At 40.3% G+C, this 24,087-nt stretch overlaps 1 protein-coding gene across 2 annotated transcripts in view; it reads right to left on the bottom strand.

Moving 5' to 3' along the window:
* FYB1 (FYN binding protein 1) overlaps positions 1-24,087 on the bottom strand; it is a 154,003-nt gene that overhangs the window by 113,322 nt on the left and 16,594 nt on the right. The gene's annotated exons all lie outside the window — the stretch shown is intronic.

Raw genomic sequence — 24,087 nt, 5'->3', positions numbered from 1 at the left:
TTTTCATTATTTTTGTAGCTACTCACTAAAGCTTTTAACAAATTACAAGGAAACCTGAGCAATTTCCTAAAATAAAATCATTCGAAGGTTTCTTAACTCAAATACTAGATCTTACATTACATCTGCTGCAGAATTATAGCTAACACCTCAATGCTTCTGGCTCTCTTATTAAATGTTTAGGACTCTCCCCTCCTCCAGCAAGAGCAATTCTAAGCAAATGATGAAGGTCTCAAATGAATAGCCCTTTCATTGTGGACTTGAAAACCAGGCTCATTCTTCTCCATTATGTGCAGCTCTATTGTGCAACACAAGGAAATAAAATACCATAGGGGGAAAAGTAGTGAGTCAGGGGTTATGTTAGGAGGCTGGAGGAAGTCAGCTTACTCAGCTCGTTGCTACCTGTAACAATACCTATTTAGGATGCCAGAATTTCTATCTTTACAACCCAGGTAAATTCTTCTAGTATTCCTATCTGACCGTCATCTTCACCTGTACCCCAGGTTGAGAAACCTTACCCTATTTCTGTCTGCAGCATGGGACTGTTTATACGTGTGGCCTGTCAATGTGCCTGCTTTTCTGTTCTCTAAATTAAATGCTGTACTTAGTGTTCCTGAACTGAGCAATTATAACATTTATTTCCTCTCAATTAAAAAAAGTGACAGTTAACATTTTAGTTCTTCAAGAAGAGACACGAAGCCAATGGCCAGTGGAGCCACCTTTCAAGGAGAGGTGATCTGGTTCTGGTGGCTATGCCTGCTGTGCTGTGCCTTTGACGGTCTCCAGGGACTTACTCGGAAAACAAATCATGAATGTGTTTGGGAGTGAAAATGATTTGGTCTCAAGTTAGGCTTTAGCACAATCCTGATGGCTTCCCTTCCCATGAGGATCTGGAGATGGTGTGAAGGCAGACTGGGTGGGCTTCGACCTGGCTTGCTCAGCAAGGGAGTACATTTGTCAGGAGAGCCCCAGCCTCACCACCGCTCAGATTAAGTAGCCGCAGGTAAAGCACAAATGAGGCCACACCCTCCCCAAACTGGCCCCGTCCGGCTGATGGACTTCCCCTTGTCAGGAGCTTTGTCTTGAAGCCAATCAGGCTCTGGTCACAGGTTATGTAAAGTGTAAATTCCCAGAGTGAGTTCACTATCTGCTGTCAAAACTCCCCAGTGTGTCCAGACACACTGGTAACTGGGATGAGAATGCATCACATAGGAGAGAAGCCAAGAAACAGGTCCGCTTAGTTTCTGTAACTGTAACAGTTCCCTCCCCTTCCACCCCTCAGTATTCCCACACACAAACCAGACAAACATTACAACCTGCAAGGGGCAGGACAGGCTCCAGGTTAGTGTGTGAAAAAAAAGATGGTTTTTCTCTACTTTCCTCCACCCTGGATCCCTCTGACCCCACCCTCCTTCCTCCAACCTGCCCTTTCTTTTTGCTTCTCGGGGAAGCAGAAAACTAGCTGATCAATATCAAAGGTTTTTCCAATGCTCAGCTTCTTAGATTCTACATATGCATTCAAAATAAGAAAAGGTACAAGGACTTGAATAGCTTCCAGGGGTTCTGCTGTGTGGGGTTTTGCTAACCGGCAAAACTTTTTGAAAGATGCCAGCAGTCTCTGAGAAGTCGGCATGCGAGACCCGGGCCCATTTCTCCCCTTCTCCTCCTGGAGGCTCTCCTTTCTTGAGTTTTTGTCATGCAGAAGAGTGGCCACTCAAGATTTTTGATTATGTGTAGCTAGCAGTAAGATATATTAGAGCACATGCCCCTAGTAGGTGGATATCTTTTAGTGAGCCTTATCTATCTAGCTAACCGTCCACACACACAAGTGCATTACTTTGCAAATATACTTTACCCATGATAAAGTGTAAGCAAAAATAGAAAAGCAAAGGTGAGATTTTAAAAATATAATCCCGCTAACAATTTCCCTCCTTGTCCAACAAACTATCTTGAGCCCTCCTTCTGTTGTGTTCACTCCATTTTGGAGACCGCTATTGAGAAGAGTGGAGAGAGAAAATCAATGTGCTAGAAGTAGGCAAAGGGCACAGGGGTGTCAACAAAACCATGGGGTTTCGTACTGGTTGGTCGTACCCATTCAAGTGGGCTTGCAAGGTCCTTCTTGAGCACACATGTGCGACCCAGCCTTCTGTCTGATCTAGAGCCTGTCTCCCCTCACCATCCTGCCCCAGGTGCATCGTCTCACGGTGCATGTGTTCAGTTCTGAGGTACTCGCTTACTCTCCTGGCCAGGTGACCACCTAACCTCAGGGACATCTTCACCTGAATGTCCAACAGGCATCGCGGGCACCTATTTACATGAGACAAACAGTGAGCCGAGGATCAGCCTTGGACTCGCTTCTCTGACTCCTGCGTGCATGCATGTCTCAGCAGCGTGTCCTGTGGCTTCTATGAAGTGTCTTTTGAACCCCACTTACCCTCCCTCCCCAGTGTGCTGCCTGCATCACTGTCTCTTTAGCTACAGTGGCTTCTTATGAAATTGTTCTGCCTCTAATCCTTTCTTCCCAAGGCTTCCCAGTGTGATCTTCCTATGATGAACTGGATCGTGTCTCCAGAGACCTTCAGTGGCTCTCCAACCCTTCAGAAAAAAAAAAAAAAATCTAAACTCCTTAACATGGACTATGAGGATTTCCTTCATCAGCTCGTGCCATGTCACATCTCCAGCTGCATGCGGCTGAGCTTCTCATTCTATTTCCATACCTTCTTCCCCTTCCTCTTCACCTGGGGTAACCCAGTCTTCTTCAAACCCCACTCAGAGGTTACCTCCCCCACCAAAGCCTTCTCTGACACTTCCTCAGCCATTCAGAGTACTCATGGCATCAGAGTACTCATGGTTTTATGTCTTGGTCCACTCGAACTTGCTGGCGGGAGGGCCCAATTCTTAATTTATCTCTGTGTCTTTAGTAGTCCTCAAAGTTTAGTGTTCTGAAGAATAAGTGAAGGTACTTTTAAAAGTGTGATTCCTGGGGCACCTGGGTAGCTCAGTTGGCTAAGCATCCTACTTTTGGTTTCGGCTCAGGTCATGATCTGAGTTCATGCGTTCGAGCCTCGCATCAGGCTCTGTGCTGGCAGTGTGGAGCTTGCTTGGGATTCTGTCTCTCCTGTCTCTGCCCTTTCCCCACTTGTGGTCTCTCTCTCTCTCTCTCTCTCTCTCTCTCTCTCTCTCTCACTAAATAAATAAACTTAAACAAAAGTGTGGGGTGCTGAAGTGGTTCAGTCAGTTAAGCGTCCGACTTCACTCAGGTCATGATTTCACAGTCTGTGGGTTCAAGCCTGCATTGGGCTCTGTGCTGACAGCTCAGAGTCCGGAGCCTGCTTCGGATTCTGTGTCTCCCTCTCTCTCTCTCTCAAAAATAAATAAAATAAACATTAAAAGAAAAGAGTGATTTCAGATTTGGTAGATTTAGGGTAGAGCCCCACAATCTCATTTGTAGCCACTTCCTCTCCCAAGTGATTCTCATCTAATTCATTCTTAACACTAGTCAGTGCTAAAGCCTTCAACAAATGGCAATGAAAGAAAGAATTCTCTTTCTCATCTTTCCATGCCTAATAGGTAAATGCGCTAATAAAGACTATATATATATATATATATATATATATATATATATGCTTTTGGAAGTGGGACTTTGGATGGACCATACCTGGGTGCAGAGATAGGCCTCCCAGCATGAATCTGGAGTGTGGACCTGCTTTTGTGGCCTGTGTGTACCAGGATGCGTACACACACATACACAAATTCATATAAATCATATTCATTAGCAACAATTAAAAATAGTTTTGAAAAACATAAAAAGGTAGGGGAACTCTTCTAGATTAAAAGATGCCAAAGGGATATAATAAAATGCAGTATGTACAGCTTGATTGGATCCTGGTTTGAACAAAACAAAATTATAGAATAATGTTGGGACAACTGGAGAATTTTAAAGTGGGCAATTAAATGATAAAGAAATTTTTACTTTTCTTAGGTGTGATAATGGTATTATCGTTAAAATGGAGACTGCCCTTGTTATTAAGGTGATGTATGCTTAAATTTTCAGGAATGATTGTCATAATTTGCACAGCTAACTTTCAAATGGTTCAGAAAATCATTCTACATATACGTATAATGTGGCAAAGTGTTAACCTTTGGGTGAATCTAGCTGAAGGGAATATGGTTGTTTGTTGTACTATTGCTTACGCTTTATTGTAGATTTAAGGCTTTAAATATATTTAAAAAATGGGGAATGTAAAAACTAGAGTGATTTCATGTAAACATTCAGATTTTTGACTTTCCTTGAAAAGTCTGGTTTCTCAGTGCAACAACTCGCTGGAACTTCACCGGGCCTCCATGTTTTGCTGTAACTATTTGGCTCATTGAAATCATCTGTCTGATGAAGCATTTGACTTGCAACCCAAGAGCCCTTGAAATTCTGCTGGATTCTCTTCATTGGGTTGTTTCTCTTGAATTCAGTAAGACTGACCTAAAGTGCCTTTTGCTGGGGAAGGCCTTTCACCTTGAGAAGCCCACATGGGAACCAGAAAACAGAAGGCTTGAGCTGGTTGTGTAGGCCATGTCTGTCCTTGGCACACACACAAAACCTAGGGCATTTCTTCCGGGGTCAGTAACCAGATCTGTATGAAGTGAAAGATCCAGTCAACAGCCGGGGGTGACTCTTAACTGGAGCAGTCATTGTCTCCAGCTTCTGGGGCTTGGGGTCCTGGTCACACAAGTCAGGACGGGAACTGACCTTTGCTAGTAGACAAAAAAGCAACCTCAAAAGAGTCACAGTGAGATCACAATAGAGACTGTCTTGGGGAAGCAACAGTGGGAAACAGAACTGGGGGGGAATGATGACTGACTTCAACTTAATCCTACTGTTTATTCATTTCAGATTGGAAAAGACTTCAAACAAAGATGAGACTTCTTGGTGGCTGGACCCATTGGTGTTATACATTTCTTTGTGCTGCTTACTATTGTTTTTTTGTATTTAAAAAAATTCTCCAAAATGACAAAGCAAAACGTGGCTTCTGCCTCACGAGGGATAGAAAGATTTCCAAAAGTGCTCTACACCACTGACAGGCCAACTTTGGAAATACTGTCACTTACAGCAATGTGCTGCCAGCCTCTTTCAAGAACTGAAGGAAGAGGAAATAGAATCATGAGGCTCCGGTTTTCCTTAATACTAAGAACCACAAATTTTAATTTTAAATCACCAGAGTCAATATTTTTTGATGTGGTATTTCCCCTTAATTCCCTAGAAGCTAAAAAACAGAGGCTAGCAAAGGAAAATACAAGACAAAAAATGTATGAGGTCTTTCTTATATATGATATAATTTCCCTTCACTTTTTCTCTTTTTTGACTCCAGAAGTTAATAAAGCAAGATCCCTCACTTATGATGTAATCTCTTTTTTTTTTTTTTAAATTTTGGAAGCTAATAAAATTTAAAAACACTCACTACTACAATTGATGACTTCTCTGGGATTTAGTTAAATATAGCCTTTTCTCACTATAAAATTAGAATGGTTCTTTTTGTGCATTCTAATCTCAGCAATGCATGAAAATAAAATGGGATAGTGTAGGGGCTTTCCTTTGTGGTGGCATCATGCAAAGCATCTCATTTCTCCATGGGACAGGGTATGGCTGCTGCACATGGACTGGGGTCAGTTCTGATCGAATGTCCCATGTCATGGGCTGTGCTGGGGCTGGGCTGGGTATTCTAGGAATGTGAACTGGGTCTTTTAGAGGACAGGGGCTGATACCCTCTTACTAAAGGAAAGACATAATGCACCAGTAGGACTAAAGACTGTCCTAGGTTGGGACTCAGGGCATATATCATTCCTTAAGTTGACAAGTGGAGACAACTGGTTGTCTACACATGATGCTAATCTGATTTGTCCCACAGACCTAGTCTGTGTTGTGCGAAGGGAGTAGCTATGAAAGGAGAAAAATCCGAGGAGAAATCAGCCTTTGCCAGAACCAAATGAACAACTAACAACTCTCCTGAGCTGTGTCAGTTTGCAGATGATCTAAGCAGAATGAGTTAGAGCTCTAAGCTCCTTTGAGTCTGATCAAGAGGGGTGAGTTTGGGGTATATCCCTGGAGAATCACTTTTGATATTTACTTTTGCCATAACTTAGGGATATAATTTGACCCATACTATAAAATTCATAATTACAGCTACGTTTTATTGGGTGATTAACATATGCCAGGCAAGCACCCAGAATTTTATATATATTACCTAATTTAGTCCTTATATAATTATTATGCCCATTTTATAGATAAGGGTACTCTGGTTTGGAAAGGTAAAGTGAGTAACCTAAGGGGCTGAAGAGGCTCTTAAACTTAAGTTTGTGTGATGGTCCAAATCCACTTTCTTAAATACACCCAGTGGCTTTCTTTTTTTCCTTTTAAAAATTTTTTTTAAATGTTTATTTTTGAGAGAGAGAGAGAGAGAGAGAGAGAACGAACCAGCGCGCGAGCAGGGGAGGGGCAGAGACAGAGGAAGACACAGAATCCAAATCAGGCTCCAGGCTCTGAGCTGTCAGCATAGAGCCCCAGGCAGGGCTCGAACCCATGAGTAGCAAGATCATGACCTGAACTGAAGTGGAGCGCTTAACCGACTGAGCCACCCAAGCGCCCCCACCCAGTAGTTTTCAAACATGCCTTCACAATAGAGTAATCTGGGGTACTTTTAGGAAATGCTGATGGCTAGGTCTATGTGGTCCAGTTAAATCACAGTATTTGGGTGAGTGCCTGGGCATTTGTTTTCTTTAAAGTTCCTAAATGATTCTAATGGTCAATCAAGAACAAGAATCTCTGAGTCACCTTACACTACTCCCAATATAACCTAAACCATCTCATAGTGTGGTAGGCAAAATAATGGTCCCCCAAAGATGTCCACCTCTTAACCCTAGATGATTAATATGCTACCTTATATGGCAAATGGGAATTTGCAGGAAAACAATTAAGTCAAGGATCTTGAGATAAGGAGACTATTGTGGACTATCTTGGTTGGCCTAACGTACTATAAGAGTCTTATGCAGAGAAGAGGGAGGCAGGAATGTCAATACCAGGGTGATGCAGCTTGAGAAAGCCTGCACCAACCATTATTTTCTTTGATGATAGAAGGAAGCCATAAGCCAAGGAATATAGGCAGCCTCTAGAAGCTGGAAGAAGCAAGGAAATGAATTCTCCATGAGACTTCCAGAAGGAACACACACAGCTTGAACCTTGATTTTGACTCAGTGAGATCTGTTTTAGACTTCTGACTTATGAAACTATAAGAGAATAGATTTGTGTTGCTTTAAGATATGAAATCTGGCCTTTTGATTATACTGTAAGTGATATATGTCAGAAAATTTTACATATGCTCAATGGCTATCCAATTGTCCATCCACCTGTCTGCCTATCCATTCAAATGTCTATCTATCTATCCAGAGAAAATTTGCTGAAAACATACTAAATATTGAAGCATGGATTGTCATCTCCATTTCAGTGATGGACAGACAGAGAAATTAACAGCTAAGGCAGGATTTGATTCCCAGTCTTTGGATCCGTAAATACACTGTTTTTTGTTTTTGTTTTTTTTTCTGTATATTGTTTCCTCTAGAGTTTATAATTACTAGAATCTCAGGCCTTGTGGGTAGGGATTCAGATATTGCTATAGCAGACCAATAGAGGAAATGTTTTAGTGCATGTACAATTTGGTAGCATTCCTTAAGGCATAAATTTGGTGAAGTGAGTTTGCCCTCCATAGTTGCATGACTGGGATAGTCCTGCCAGATGAATGTTTGGTCTTCTCCAAATTCTGACCTGTATAGCATAGGATATCTAGTAATGGTTAGGCCGGATCTTACCTCTTTGCTGAGAGTGTTGCCTATAGCAACACAGCACCCAAGGCCTGAGATTGGGTTTTAGAAGATTTCAAGATTTTTAAAAGTTGTACAAGACTTTCTTCCAAATGAAATTTGTGTTAAAATAGATATAAGTTAAAACCACTCTAGTAGAGGAGGGAATGGGTATGTGAGAACCTCTTGTTTCCCCTACACAACCCTCTGATGTATATACTTGAAATTGCCTTGCTTGCTTGCTTGCTGACTGACTGACTGATTTATTTATTTAGAGTGAGAGGGAAAGGGGCAGAGAGAGAGAGAGAGAGAGAGAGAGAGACCTAGTAGGCTTCACACCCAGTGCAGAGCCCAACATGAGGTTCGATCCCACGACAGCAAGATCATGACCTGAGTCAAAATTAAGAGTTAGATGCTTAACCGACTGAGCCACTCAAGTGCTCCAGCATCCCACCATTGAAAAATTATTAGGCTATAGTATTAGTGAGAGAGTAGAATGACTGATGGCCTCAGGCAAGCCATAATAAGAATAGAGCATAATCTTGTACAAATATCTTTCCGTCTTAAAAGGAAAATATATTCAAGTTTTATATTCTGATATTGATTGATATTGATTAGGAAGAGGAGGAAGAAAGAAAAGATGAGAAGAGCTATTAATTAAGACTTATGTACTGGGGGAGGCAGTGTGATGAAACAGAAAAAATATTGCTCAGCTCAGAGCCAAAAGCTTCAGCTGCCAGCCCCAACCATTGTCGCTCTCAGATTGCCGTGTTACCTTGGACAAGTCCTTTCATCCAATTCAAGGATTAAATTACACAATATATGCAAAACCACCTGGCGCAGTGCCTGGCACATGGCAGGTATGGAATAAATGTTGGGTCAGTCTTTTGTATCTGAGTACCTTTCAGGCTACGAAGCATTCTGTCTGGTGCTGTGGTCAAAGATGAATAAGACAGAACCTCTGCCCTCAAGAAACTCAAGGCTGTTTGGAAGACAGATGATGTATTTCTGGAAAATTCATAGAACAATACTATTATAGGGCAGTATATTTCAAATGCGAAATAAGCAGGCCAGATGTGAGAAATGACCATGCATTAGAATGATTCAGAAATGCCACTTGAGGCATGGGTAGAAAACAGTGTAAATACTGGGAGGATTGTTTGGATTGGATGAAGTGCTAATCCGGAGTTGCTCAAAGGCTACATAATTCTCAAAATTCTTCTTACATGGCTGGGAGGTAAACAGAGGTACAGCCAAATATTTCTCTTTCACAGAGCCAGGAACTGAGACAGGGAAGTCTAAGTTCTCACAGAATCAGCAATTCCCAGCTGTACTCTGTCCAGCTGGGTTCAGTCACTAGACCACATTGCCATCAGCCTGGTGTGGGATGCCTTTGAGATGGCCTCTAGGTAAGATTGGGTCACCCAAGCAATAATAGATTGTTACATAGGTGATAGGACTTGAAAAGTGATTTTAAGCAGGATGCAAGATAGAGAGAAGCTACTGAGACACAGAGAAGTATGTTCTCAAACTGGCCTTGCTCTGAGCTCCTGGTGAATGGATCAGTGTACATCAGTCAGAAATGATGACCCTCCTCTGAGCCAAAGATAAGAGTGGTTGAAAGAAGGAGATTGAAAGATACCTGAGATCATACATACATGCATGCACACACATACACACACACACACACACACACACACACACACAGGCATGCCAATGCCCTTTAGTTAAGTCAGATTTTTGAAAAATTGGACATTGAAGTATTTTACAAAAGGGACCAATTTAATATAAACTTTCCTGATATTATCCCATGTTATCTAAAAATATAAATCATATGACACTAAACAAACTAATAAGATACTGGGAAAATGAGTTGGGACTGTTTTGGACACTGGTCTACCCATTCTCTTTGCAATAGCCCATGGATGATGTGCATCAGGTCTCAGAAATGGTATCTGTGTGCCACTACCACATATCCAACCTCAGCCCCAGCTGCTGGCAGCCCCAACCATCTCTGTAACGTAAAATTGAGTCCTCGTTTGAAACCATTGTAAATGCGGCATTTTAAAGTACATATTGTATGAGAGAAAACAATTTGTATGCAACTGGTAAGAGCTAGCTAATACTTGGCTGGGCAAATGAATGGTTTGGTTTATGAGAAGAGAGTAAAGGAAGACTTAGATGTAGCCTCCAAAAAGCTGTGGGTAATTTAGTTGATTGGATGAAGAACCATGGTCAGCATCTTTAGTAGAGTCTGGCCAACTTAGAAAGAGTGTTCTATTTGATCTTTCTCTTCTTGAGTTAATCATTGTCTGGGAGCCCATTTATCTTCTATCTGTACTCACCATAGTCTAGAGCAGTAGTTCTCAAACTCTTTGGTTTCAAGACCGCTTTGCATGCTTAAAAATTATCGGACGACCTCAAGGAGCTTCTGTTATTGTGGGTAATAACTGAGACAATGTTTATTGAGTGACTCATTTAAAATAACAGTAATAAGTCGTTACATATTAACGTGAATAACACTTTTATGAAAAGTTTGGTTTCCAAAACAAAACGTTTAGGGAGAGGCACAGCATTGTTTCACATTTTTGCAAATGTCTTTAATGTATGGTGTAATAGAAAACAGCTGTATGCTCATGTTTGGTCTCCATTCAGTCTGTTGTGACATATTGTTTTGGTTGAATTATATGAAGATATGGTCTCACACAGATATGTAGTTGGAAAAGGGAAGAATATCTTAAAAGCTTTTCCACATAATTAGGTAGCCTCTGGAAAATTCCACCGAATGATCATGAAAGAATGAGAATGAAAAGGGCAAATAACATGTTAGTATTATTATGTAGATAGTTTTGACCTTGTGGATGCCCTGGAAAGGATTTGGTGATCCCTGAGGCTCCTCAGACCACATTGAGAACCGCTGCTCTAGCCCTTCTCTAGATTTTATGTGCCAGATTTGTTTCCAGGGAACTTGGGCTTTCCTGTTATTTGTGATGATTCTTCAAATAAACTAACTGTGGACTCCAAATGTTTGATGATATCCAGTCTTCTTTCTAGGTACCCTAACAGAATTTTCTACCTAGTTCCATAATAATTACTCCATCATTACATATATCAGTCTTATTTTACATGGACTTATGAGGAATCTGAGAAAAGGTCACTCATTAAAATTGTCTTGTTTTTGACTGTAATTAGTAAAATATTATTGATACTTAAAAGACGATTCTGGAAGCTCCTGGTGACTTGGTCGGTTAAGTGTCTGACTCTTGATTTTGGCTCAGGTCATGATCTCACAGTCACAAGATCCAGCAAGCCCGGAGTTGGGTTCTGTGCTGGGCGTGGAGTCTGCCTAAGATTCTCTCTCCCTCCCTCTCTCTCTGCCTCTCTTACGTGCATGCTCTCTGTCTCTCTCTCTCTCCCAAAAAACCCACAAAAAACAAAAAACAAAACAAAACAAAAAACAATGAAACAAAACAAAACAAAACCAAAAAACAAAAACCACTCAATTCCAGTCAAGGTTACACATTTGTTAATCTTCATTAATTTATATATGTAAAAGTATTTATTGATTGTCTTTTATGGGGCCATGTCCTAGGTAATAGAACTGTAAGACTGAATCAAACAGTTCTATTGTGTCAAGAAGCTCACAGTCCTTGAAATGCTAAGATGATTATAAAATCACACAGTACATAAACAAAAACTCAACAATCAATTTAAATTCCTTGGAAGAAGAGAGACCAATGTGGCTTGTGTGGCAATGGAATTGCTTTCTGTTCATATCACAGCTACGAATGGGGCAGAAATGATGACTGCCAGAAAGTCTGAAATGAGGGAATTATGGATAACACCCCAAGGAGCAGCTTTTCCTTTCACAGTCAGCACAGATCTTAAAAATATTTTTCTTGAGAAATGAACAAAGGTGACATTTTTACCCTTTGGGCTTAGAAGCAGGTCAGTGCACATTTCGAAAATAAATAACTCTTGGCTGATTTGATGCAGATGTCATCCACAGCTGTCCAAGCAGGGCAGAGGGCTGTCAACGATTTGCCACAGATTTACATTGAGCATTTTGGCAGAATTCATGAAATGTAGACTACTTCCTTATAGAATAGTTTGTTTCTTTCTGCTGCTTAAATCTTTACTTTTAAAACAAATATATACTATGATACCAGGTAACTGAGTAAAGAGCCATCTTTAGTCTACAAACACATGTTAAACATTTTTGAGCACTTACTAGGCACAAGGTGTTATGCTGAGTGCTTAAAAGATGGATGAACACAGGGGCGCCTCGGTGGCTCAGTCGGTTGAGTGTCCAACTTTGGCTCAGGTAGTGATCTCACGGTCCGTGGGTTCAAGTCCCGCATCGGGCTCTGTGCTGACAGCTCAGAGCCTGGAGCCTGCTTCAGATTCTGTGTCTCCCTCTCTCTCTGACCTTCCCTGAGTCATGCTCTCTCTCCATCTCTCAAAAATGAATAAACATTATAAAGAAAAAAGATGGATGAACCCCTAATGTATGACAGCTACTTATTGCAGAAACCTATAGTTAATGTATTATCAGCTGCTATCAATGACATCAAATATATATTTCTCAACAGAACTGTTGATAAGTTTCTAGAGAAGTACTGTCCAATAGGATTTTTTGTGATGTAGAAATATTCTTTATCTGTGTTGTTTAATACGGTAGTCATTAACCATCTTCTGTTATTGGACACTTGAGATGTGGTTAATGCAACTGAAAAACTGAATTTTAAATTGTATTTAATTTTAATTAATTAAAATTTAAATAGCCACATGAGGCTAGTAGGCATGGTATTGGATAGCACAGTTTCAGAGGATCAGACCAATCAAGAAACCTTTGTTTCTAAACCTCTCAGACACATAAATTTTAAGCATGCAGGATTTTAAATGATACTTTTATATTAAATAATATTATTCATATTGCTACTAAGGCTCAAATCTGGGTTAATGAGACGATTATACTACTTACTTAGCTCTGAGGTTAAGAATGGATTTAAAAACAAACATTAGAATATGCGATTAAATATATAATTTAAAGACAAAATATGTCTTGGAAAATCTACTGGACATTCTGGACTTTCATAGACTAAAGAAGACACTGGGGCTTTTTGATATTATAACAATCTGGAAATTGAAAAATTAAGGTATTAAATAACTTTGGCAAAAGAATGAAAGCAAATACAGAAAGTAAAAGTCATTAGTGTCAAGCCAATCTCTTGAGGAGGAACTATAATGCTTTGGCAAAAATTCAGAAATTGAGAAATTGAAATGTCATGTCCATAGAGACAAAAAATACCTGAGAATTATGGGGGATACAAGTTTTACAGTCAAAGATTCTCAGCCCAGTTGGACAAATAAAGATAAAAATGCAGACAGCTATGTATCAATGCAAGAATCAGAGAACAAAAAAGAATAATCAGAGGATTATCATATGATAACAAATTATTAATTGTCAAATTAGAGGTTTATAAAGACATGTTGTGAGTTCAGAGGAAGCCAAACTCACATTGGAAGTCAGACTGAGATTTAAAGTTTTAGCTCTCTACCACTTAATCAATTTTTCTCCTTGGCCAAATTACTTAACGTGAGTTTCAACTTTCTTATCGATAAAATTGGAATAATGTTGCTATGAAGGCTGGTGTAGTACCTAACACATAGTCACATACTAAAGACTACAAGGCTACTCAAGTGGTTACAACTATTAATTACGACCACCAGGATCTTCTGGAAGCAGAGCAAATATAAGAAGTGTGACAATGTTGGTGATAGTCAATGAATAAGTTAATTTAACTTGAATAGAGGTTGTTGGGGGAAATAGTAGGGAACAAGTTTAATGGGTAGGATCGGCCCACAGAATTTCTTTTCTTTGAAATCCTGACAAAAGAATTTGGGTTTGACTGTCATTGGTAATGAGAAACAATTGTAGGCTCATGCCAAAAGTACTAAGTGGCACCACCAAAGATAATTTGAAGAAAGGCAAGGAAAACAGTTAGGAGGATATTATAATAATTCAAGTATGAGATAGTGAACTTGAGTGAAATGGTAGCCGTGGAAATGGAAATAAAAGGACAAATATAAGAGACATTTTAAAGAAAGAATGCGTTACACTTGAGCTTCCCAGACTGTGTGCCCAGATGTTATAAGTGAGTTGAGATACTGATCATGAATGACTTGGGGGCAGTGGGGATCACCCTACGCCTCGCTGGGCAATTACTTCCAGACACAAGCAACTTTTTTTTTTTTGGTTTATTCAATGCATCTAATATTATCCTTGCCTGTGCGGGATGTGACATGAAAAATTCTGATATCACTGAACTCAAGTGCTCAGTACCAGAGTAGATATAAGGAAAGAAGTGAATCAAGAGTTCAAATGACTATAATACTTTCATTCTTCAAAACAACGTGGGTGGTTCTGATAGAAATGGTATTGTGGATACCATTGGAATTGTGGATATTCCCATTCCTGTGATATGGAATATTCAAGTAAACAGGTGCTTGGAAAGATAGGATTAGAACAAAGATGAGAGGTTTCTTAGAGATGGTATTGCGTGCATTTATAATGGAATACAGTCAACTGCATCAGGCTAAAACAACACCCACAGGCTGTGGACTAATGCTTTGCCATCAACTTGTCTATATTTCCTTTGTCTCTAGGTCTATTCTATTAACTATTTTCATTTCATCTTCATCTTAGAGATAGAGAAGCATTGTGATATTTACAAATCATACAAACATCAGAGAAAAGGCTAATACCTTGGCTGATATAATCGAGTTAGGGGCGCCTGGGTGGCTCAGTCAGTTAAACACCCAATTCTTGATTTCAGCTCAGGTTATTATCTTGTGGTTCATGAGGTGAGTTCGAACCCCACATCAGGTTCTACGCTGACAGCATGGAGCCTGCTTGGGATTCTCTCTCTCCCCCTCTCTCTGCCCCTCTCTAGCTCTTGCATACTCTCTCTCTCTCTCTCTCTCTCTCCCCCTCCTCTCTCAAAATAAATAAATAAACTTAAGAAAAAAAGATTCAGAATGAGTTGTTTACTCTAAACCAAGAAGATAAAAATCAACAAGTGTACCTAGCGATGCAAAGGTATTTGGTGCCACTGGACCATACGTTATAGGTAAGAGTACTGTGGGAATATGTTTCAAGGAAGCCTGAGAAGAAATAAGGGAATGCTTTACCCTTTATTAGGTTAATTTTTCATTCTTTTCTTCAGGTCCCTTCTGAAGAATTTGCTTGTAACTTGGCAAAGTTCCAAATATCTAATTAAGCTAGGATCGATTTGTTTGCAATACTTGTGGTGGCCAAACCACCTGTCTACTGCAGAAGGGGCAATAAAGAGCAGCCATTGTGTGAGGAGAAAGCTCAAGGAGAACAACGAAGCCTCTGTAGTAAAAAATGGAACTACCAGGAGAGAGAAAAAGGAAGCCTCAAGCTAGCCCTCTAAGTATTGGTATGTAATTTTTACAATAGCCCCAGCAACTCAGCAGAAATCGTGTCTAGGGCTGATGCAAAATAACAAACAAAAAGTAAGTAACATCATGTAGGCTTAATAAACCCATCGAAAAGCCGAGTGTGTCAGGGTGGGGCTTTGTTTTATTTACCTCTGGCCTCCAACAGCTGAGCTTTCAAACCACTTCCCCTTCTAACACCTGAAAACCACTGTGCTGTGTGTGAGGTTGCTGATTATTTCTGCTGTGTGTGAGAGCGCCCTAGTGCCTGTTCCATCAGCCCCGGGTGCTTATGCAGTCCGGGGTATAAGCGGATCACTCAAAAGAAAGTGTCACCACCTCAGGGCCTCCTGGACTTTGGGGTCTGGGAGATGGGCAAGGTAGAAAGGGACATAAGCTCCTGTTCCCCTCCCTGGATTGGGAGTTATCCTCAGGTCAGCTTATTCCCTCACCTTCCTGTTTATTCCCATCTCCTTCTCTTCTACTTCCCCTTTTTCTTGCTTCTCAAAAACTAAAGTGGTGGAGCACCAGCAACAATAGCCAAAGTATGGAAAGAACCCAAATGGCCATCGCTGGACAAATGGATAAAGAAGATGTGGTATATATACACAGTGGAGTATTACTCAGCATCAAAAAGAACAAACTCTTGCCATTTGCAACTATGTGGATGCAACTGGAGGGTATTATGCTAAGTGAAATTAGAGAAAGACAAGTATCATATGACTTCCCTCATATGAGGACTTTTAAGAGACAAAACAGTTGAACATAAGGGAAGGGGAGCAACAATAACATAAAAACAGGGAGGAGGACAAAACAGAAGAGACTCTTAAATATGGAGAACAAACTGAGGGTCACGGGAAGGGTTGTGGGAGGGGGGATGGGCTAAATGGGTAAGGGGCACTAAGGAATCTACTCCTGAAATCATTGTTGCACTATGTGCTAACTTGGATGTAAATTAAAAAACAAACAAACAAAAAACTAAAGTGTTGGAGAGGTAGTGAAAACAGAGGGAAATGAGGTCAAGGTTGGGAGTTGGGGTGGCATTCCATGCTATTTCCTTTTTTCTCATTTTTTTTTTTAAAGAGAGACAGAGAGTGCATGAATAGAGAGAGGGAGAGAGAAATAGACATGGAGAGAGAATCCCAAGCAGGCTCTGTGCTATTAGCACAGAGTCCGACGCGGGGCTCAAGCCCATGAACTGTGAGATCATGACCTGAGCCGAATCAAGCGTCAGGTGCTCAACTGACTGAGCCACCCAGATGCCCCTCTCCTCATTTCTAAGGTGGCTCTGTGTAGGCAAAGGAGCAAGTCTAGCTAAGTTGATTGTGCCCTGCTGCACAACCAGAGGGGATGCCATTTACAATGTGGCATATGATACAGACCACTTCCCCGTGAGAAATCTACCTTATTGGATAAGCAGGTGCAATGGAAAGGAGGCTCATTTATTTTGGCTCATCTGAATTCATCCTGCTTCAGTTTAAGTTCTCCTTTTTTGCCGGAGGGCACCTGCTTACAACCATTTGGTCAGGGAATTTGTTATTTAAAGTGCAGCTCTCTTATAAACAGATAGTAAAGCCCAGAAGGAAGTTTTCTCAGATCAGGGATTTTCATTAGGTTCCCTCTTGGTCATATTCCCCACAAGTTGCTCTGTCATCCTGAGGGTATACGTCTGAGAAACTTCAGAACTCCTTGTACATTGTTTCATATTCCAGAAATGATAAACTTACTTTATCTTTTTCTCCAGTTGAAATAATCCCAACTCTCTTAGGTTGCCTTCCAGTTTTTTTTTTCAATCTATTTCAACAATTCTCTTAAAGCTGTCAAATGCTAGAATCCACAGTTAATTATAAGTCATGTGCTGTTCTACCACAATTTAAAAAAAAGTGTACCTGTATGCATGAATGGGGAGGCTCTTCTAAGCTGTATGGTGATATTTTCCCAACTCAAAATGAAATATATGGTCGCAACCCCCATAAATCTCTGAATTAATCAGGTAGTTAATAAATATTTATCCATGTTTTTGTGGACGAGTGCGTTTTTGGGAGACTGAGGTAGAGGGGATGGAGAACATAAGTTGTCAGGGCTCTCTGAGAGAGAAGCAAGAATAAGATGATGATCGGTTACATTGGTTATTCAGAATGGGTTCTAGGGGAGAATTCTCTGCTGTCTGGCGAATCTCTACAGGCCCTTGGCGCAGGAGGGCAGGGAAGGGAGTTCCTCCGAGGGACAGGTGAGAGAAGAGGCTTTGGGATCAGGATGTGCAGGCGGGATGAGGACGAATAGGCTTTTGCACAGCTTGGCAAGCAGACTTATGAGCTACTAGTGGTCCTTCTCCAAAGAAGACTATGTTGTAAGACTTGGAGATGGGTGTTTTGTTTAGTTCTATGGTGGATTTTTGTTTGTTTTGTTTTAGCAATTTCACAGCAGGGGCACTTGGGTGGCTCCATTGGTTCAGCACCCAACTCGATTTCAGCTCAGGTCGTGATCTCACAGTTTGTGGGTTTGAGCCCTGCATCATCAGGCTCTGCACTGATGGCATGGGGTGTGCTTGGGATTCTCTCTCTCCCTCTCTCTCAGAATAAATTAATAAAACATTTTTAAAAAAAGAAATTTCACAACAACTCTACTGTGCCACAGAAAGAATGAGGGTTTTTTTTTTCTCCTTCTGTTCTGTTTTGTCCATGTCTAATACAGACAGAAAAAGTAAAGCAATGTGCCTCTGTTTGTGGTGGATGAGTGATCCAGGGAATAAAAATGAGAAAACTCCAAAATAGGGGTGAAGTTTAGAGGCAGATGGAAAGCCACTCCTGTGATGAAGAGAGGCTGTGACCTCAGAGCTCGAGCTCATCACTCTGTCTACTAAACTGTGAAATTGCATATTTTTTAAGCCCAAGTAAAAGAGCTATTTTTTCCCTTGTGTGATAGCCAGCAAATGTGGTGGATGTATATTATCTAATAAAGAGAATTATGTGATTATAATTTAGCTTGGGGCTATTGCCTGTCAATTCATAACAGTAGGTTTGGCAAGATCAGCTGATTTTTCCATAACGATATCTTAAGCTCTCCGAGTTCCTATCACACAACTCATTTGTGGGGGAAATGAAAATGTCCTTTCCTTCCACGAGAGATCCAAGTTATACAGTCCACACACTCTTTCACATGGCTCCTCTCTTATGTCACACAAGTAACAGTTATGAGAGTAGAAAGTGACGTACATAGTGGAAAAATAAAAGTTCAAAGTCCACAGGTAGGGTACAGGCAAGACAACATATCGTGTATCTAGACAAAGGAAATGCCATTCACCTATGAAAAAGATGCTCCTACGTCTATATTAACTGAAAGGAGAGATGTTCATGTTGCCAGTCCTGTGACAAAGGCATGGCCAGGAACAGAATGGAAAATGCAGCATCCCATTCACGACAAATAACAGAGAAGTTTAGAGCTTGGCTCTGGGAGCCAGATAGCCTGGGTTTGAATGTTAACTGTGAAAGTTTGGGCAAGTGACTTCTCTGTGCCTCAATTTTCTCATCTGTAAGTAGGAATAATGATGGTGATAGGACCTACCTCATAGAATTGTGTTAATATAGGACAATGTCACACACACAAAGTAAGTCTTAAAATTTAAATACTCCCCAAAAGGATGACTTTCAAAAATGGGTCACTTTCTTACCTAATGGATTATAGTACCAGATGCTAGTTTTTGAAATGTTTAAAAGATTTTCCAGTTCATATATCTTTATTTGGCTCTGCAGACCTGATGATATTTTCCATCATTATATGGTATGTGTATGAAGAATTTATCTCCACATGATAAAATGATAAATCTTTTGACACATGATAAAATCTTTAGTTTGTATTTACAGACACCAGCATTCCATTTGCCTTAAAGTTCTTCCAAGACTGTTAGATATAAAAAGGAGAAAAATCATAGTTTTGGTACAATTCAATAAACTGGATTCTTGTCTCCAGATTAGCAGCCCAAGTGGTAAGGACTCTGATTAAAACAAACAAACAAACAAACAAAACTCTCCAGGGGTGCCTGGGTGGCTCAGCTGATTAAACATCTGACTTCAGGCCAGGTCATGATCTCATGGTGAGTTCAAGCCTGGCATGGGACTCTGTGCTGACAGTTCAGAGCCTGGATCCTACTTCAGATTCTGTGTCTCCCTCTTTCTCTGCCCCTCTCCTGCTCATGCTGTCTCTCTCTCTCAAAAATAAATAAACATTAAAAGAAATTTTTAAAAAATCTCTCCAAATAGAGGACTAGAAATATAACTTGTATGAAATATCATTTATATTGGATATTTCTTACCCCAGAAGTATGTGTACAGACCTTTTTATTTATATGTCAACAGTAATATTTCCCTATTTTTCAGTATAGCAGATGGGGAAGTAAATATATGCACGGTTAGTTTTGGCAAACTTCATTCCCCAAACATTTGCTGAGCATCTAGTATATGCCAGCACCATACTGTGCTTTTAGAAAAGTTGGTACTTATAAACACTTGAAAGTTTGATGTTCTGGCAATATTTCCTTTTGTAAGCTCTGGGTGTGCTTTCCTGTATTTTTTCAGAGAGCTTTCCTGTATTTTTCTTCCTGTAGTTTTTTTTTTTTTCCTAAGGTTTTGGAAACTTGGTCCAACAGAATAGAAGGAGTCAAAGCAATCTTCTTGGGTTGCTGAAATGTAGCAAGAGGAAAACTATTCCTATTTAAGGGGGTCCCTACTCTGACCACCCTCTGGTGGGTCAGGAGTCAGGTGGAAGCATTGCATAGAAGCAATCATTTTCCCAGCCTCGGTCTGATTCACATTCACGGATGATATTTGGTTCTTTCCATTTCCCGTATCCCCAGAGAAATCCAGATGTTTCTAAGCATAGTTAGAGAGTAGGCCATTGCTTATTTTTAAATAAGATTTTTGAGCCCCTCAAAGCCATTTTGAAGGAATTCAAATCCTTTCGATTTGAAACTAAGGTTTAAAAGCATTTTCACTGAGGTTTGAAACATTGTAAAGAACACAAATAACAGTGAACATTCCATGAACACGTCTCCTGTGGAAATGCTTTCCTGCAATACTGGCTCATTTGACATGCATCAGCATCTACAAGGTAGAGGCTATCATTGCCTGCCATTTTATAAAGGGAGAAATCAGGCCACTGAGGGTTAAGCAGCCTGCCTAGGACGAGGCAGGGAGCAAAAGGTAGGACTTGGACTCACACACAGATTACTAGCTCTGCAGACTGTTCACAGCCATTGTGCAAATCTGTCAGACAGGTGATCCCAGGACTGTGTATGGCCAACACTACCTGCTTGGTAGGAAGATGAAAGAGAGACAATCAGATAAATAATAGAGCCCTCATCATTCATTATCTTATCCTTCTTTCCCTACGTTCTCTGATCCTACAGGGGTAAGGTATTAGAGTATAAATAAGATACTAGAGCAATACAAAACCTACTTGAAGAGGATCAAAATCATCTGATTTTAAACCTCAACTATTTAAAATATGTCAGTTTTGAGAAAGTGTAAAGCATTTTGCAGTAATTTATCTTAGAGCTCTTAATTCTACACAGGCAAAATAAAAGCTACTAAAAATTATCATTATTTAATTTGGAACTTCAAAAAGGAAGTGTATGGAAGCTTTGCTTTGATACTCTGAACCCTATAAACATGTGTAGTTTTAGATTCTTGCTGACTTTGAAATCCCACCTGACTGGGCTAGATTGCTCAGACTTTCTCAGAGCTGACATCAATATTTTTCGGCTCCTCCTTTTAAAGACTTTTGATTGTTATTTGTGCCACATGCACTATTTAACCAACTGGGTTCATATCTGTAGAAAACTCAAACTGTAGAGTTTTGTATTGTTTTTAGCATACATAATATTAAACGTTGCTCCAGCTAAATAAAAAAAAAGTTAGCTGCAGTAGCTGAGGGTTTTACATAAGCCACAAATAGGCAGTGTGTTCTCCAAAAAAGCAGAATTAACAAATTTCATAGAGGTCAAACGTGTAGGTTTGGCAGAACGGTCATGGATGCCTCATTACAGCTTTTAGAAGAATGTGGCATTTTTGACTCTAAGTATCAAAAATGCTATTATTAAAGTGAATTTTAAAAATGTGTGAACAGAATCATGTTGCCAAGGGGATTGTAGTCAGTTATTTTTTCCAGAGAGATGTCAACACCTAGTGGAGGGAGGGTGAGGGAGACAGGCTACTGGGCTTTCTTCGCACTTGTGTGAGTGGTCGTTCTTCATTTGTCAAAGCACTATAGATGAAGGAAAGTGATTTACATGTTGAAAAAAACTCTGAATGTGACATTGATCAACCTATTTGACCAATATTAATTAAGCTTCTGGCATAAGCCAGGCACTGGATTAGGAATTTTAAAGCAGAAACAAATTGAACAGAGATCTGCCTTCAGGAACTGTATCCTGGTTGGGGTAAAACAGAAGTTTCCTGGTAATATGATGGCACAGTGAAAGCACAGGAAGAAGAACATCCAGTTCTTTGCAGGGGGAAGGGGGGAGACATGGACATGGGAATTTGCAAAGCCTCCTTAGAAAGGGTGACCCTTAAGTTAACTGCTGAAATGAGAGTGTTTCCCAGATGCACACAGTATTCTAAAATATTTAAAATACTCCCTTAGTGGAGCGTCTGAGTGGCTCAGTCAGTTAAGCCTTTGACTCTTGATTTCGTCTCAGATCATGATCTGATTCTTGAGATCAAGCCCTGCATTGGGCTCTGTGATGACAGTGTAGATAGAGCCTCCTTGGGATTTTCTCTCTCCCTCTCTCGCTGGCCCTTCCTCACACACACACTCTTCTCTCTCAAAATAAATAAATAAACTTAAAACAAATAAAATACTCCCCTAGAATAAACAAAGACACCGTTGGTGACATAGTCTAGCACTGTACTGTCTAATGATGTAGCTCACTTGTGGCTATTTAAGTTTAAATTTATGTTAATTAAAATTAAATACAATTCAAAATTCAGTTTTGCAGTTGGACTAGCCACATTTTCATCACTCAGTAGCCACATGGGGCTAGTGGCTACTGCACTAGACAGCACAGTCAGACAACAGATCCATCATCACTGAAATTTCTGTTAGATCGTGCTGGAAAACTGCTAGCGGACAAGAACCGCTTGAATATGAGGTTTAAGGGTGTGAGTGTGGCAAGGGCTAAGCCTGGACGTAGAGGCTGCACTCAAAGAATGGAGGGCTTACACGTCACACCACATTGCTCAGACTGTATATCCTTTAGGCCAAGCATCAGCAAATGTTTTCTGTGGAGGGCCACATCATAGATATTTTTGACTTTTGGGATCACATAGTCTTTGTCGAAACTACGCAACTTGCTGTTGTAGCATGACATCAACCATTAGACAACACATATGAGTGAATAAGCGTGGCTGTGTTACGATGACATTTTATTTGTATAAACTGCCAATGGGCTGGATTTGGCCTGTAGACCATGGTTTGCTAACCCCTATGCTAGACCACTAGGAGCCATCTGAAGGGTTTGAAGCAAGAAAGTTGCACAATTAGATATCTGCTGTAGAAAAATCATTCTAGTAGCAGAGAAATGATGAATTTAAGGAATGTGAATTGCAAGAGTGTAATAGTCCAGTCATAGAGGATAAAGGCCTGAATTCTAACTGTAGCCTGTTAAATATGGTTAAAGAGAAGGAAATGTATATGTGCTTTTAAGTTGGATGGCAGGGAGTGGGCGGCAGTGGAGAAATATAAAATGACATAGAAGTATAAGGATTGGGTGACTGGGGAGATGGTGGTGGCACTTATTGGGTTAGAGAATATGAAGACAGCTCTGGACAAGGATGATGACTTCAGTTTGGGTCAGGTGGCATTTGAGCTGCCAGACATGTGAGTCACCAGCTGAGGTACAGCAGCTGAAGCCTTGAGAGGGGGGGACAGGCAAAGTGAGAGGAAGGCAGAGATGGTACCTTACTTATTTCCAACCAAAAGGCCAGAGTTCCAAGGGAACTGAGAAGGAATTGTTACAGGCATAGGGAGGAGAGCCAGGCAAGAATCAAGGGAAGACTTGCAAGTGTTATTGAGAAGAGTAAAAACATTCCATGGAGTTTGGCAATTAGGAGGCATTTTTGGGATGTTACTCAGAATAGATTTTCTAAAACAAAACAGAACAAATAATCACCACCAAAGTGTCTGAAGCTTCCTTTTGTGGAATGTGAGGCGATAGCTATGACTTTTCATGTTCTTGGGTTTTCTTTCGGTGTTAAATGTTAAAATTAAAAGCAAGCAGATGATTTAGGTCCTTGGATCTCACCTTGTAAATGACATGGTCCACCAATCACTCTATCTGGGGTGAAAGGGCAGGTGAGATATTGTCTGGTCACCACTGAGGTAATCTCTGTGCAAACCTCTTGGGTGAATTTCATGCTGTGGGGGTTGGAAAGTTGCTAGACAAACCTTATAAAATGACATGGAGTTCTGATTTTAGGGTACTTGCAAACAAAAATAAACAAAAATGGTGGACATAAGACAAGGGACCTAGAGTAAATGCGTAATGACCACTCTTGATACATAAAAATATTTTATCCTGAAGCCACCTTAATAAAGAAACTAAGTAGTAACAGCTTTAAGATAGAATCATGTGATTTGGAAGTGTTCCATTTCACAACTTAATGGTCAAAAGGATTAGTCATCCTTTCGATGGAGGAGTTTCAAATGACGATTTATAGCCATCTTTGAAGTTTATATTAGGAAAATATTTTAAATGCCTAGTAGATGAATATATCTTGCTCA

The sequence above is a fragment of the Prionailurus bengalensis genome, chromosome A1, assembly GCF_016509475.1.
Source record: "Prionailurus bengalensis isolate Pbe53 chromosome A1, Fcat_Pben_1.1_paternal_pri, whole genome shotgun sequence".
NCBI lineage: Eukaryota > Metazoa > Chordata > Mammalia > Carnivora > Felidae > Prionailurus > Prionailurus bengalensis.
This window is presented reverse-complemented; position numbering and strand designations above follow the sequence as displayed.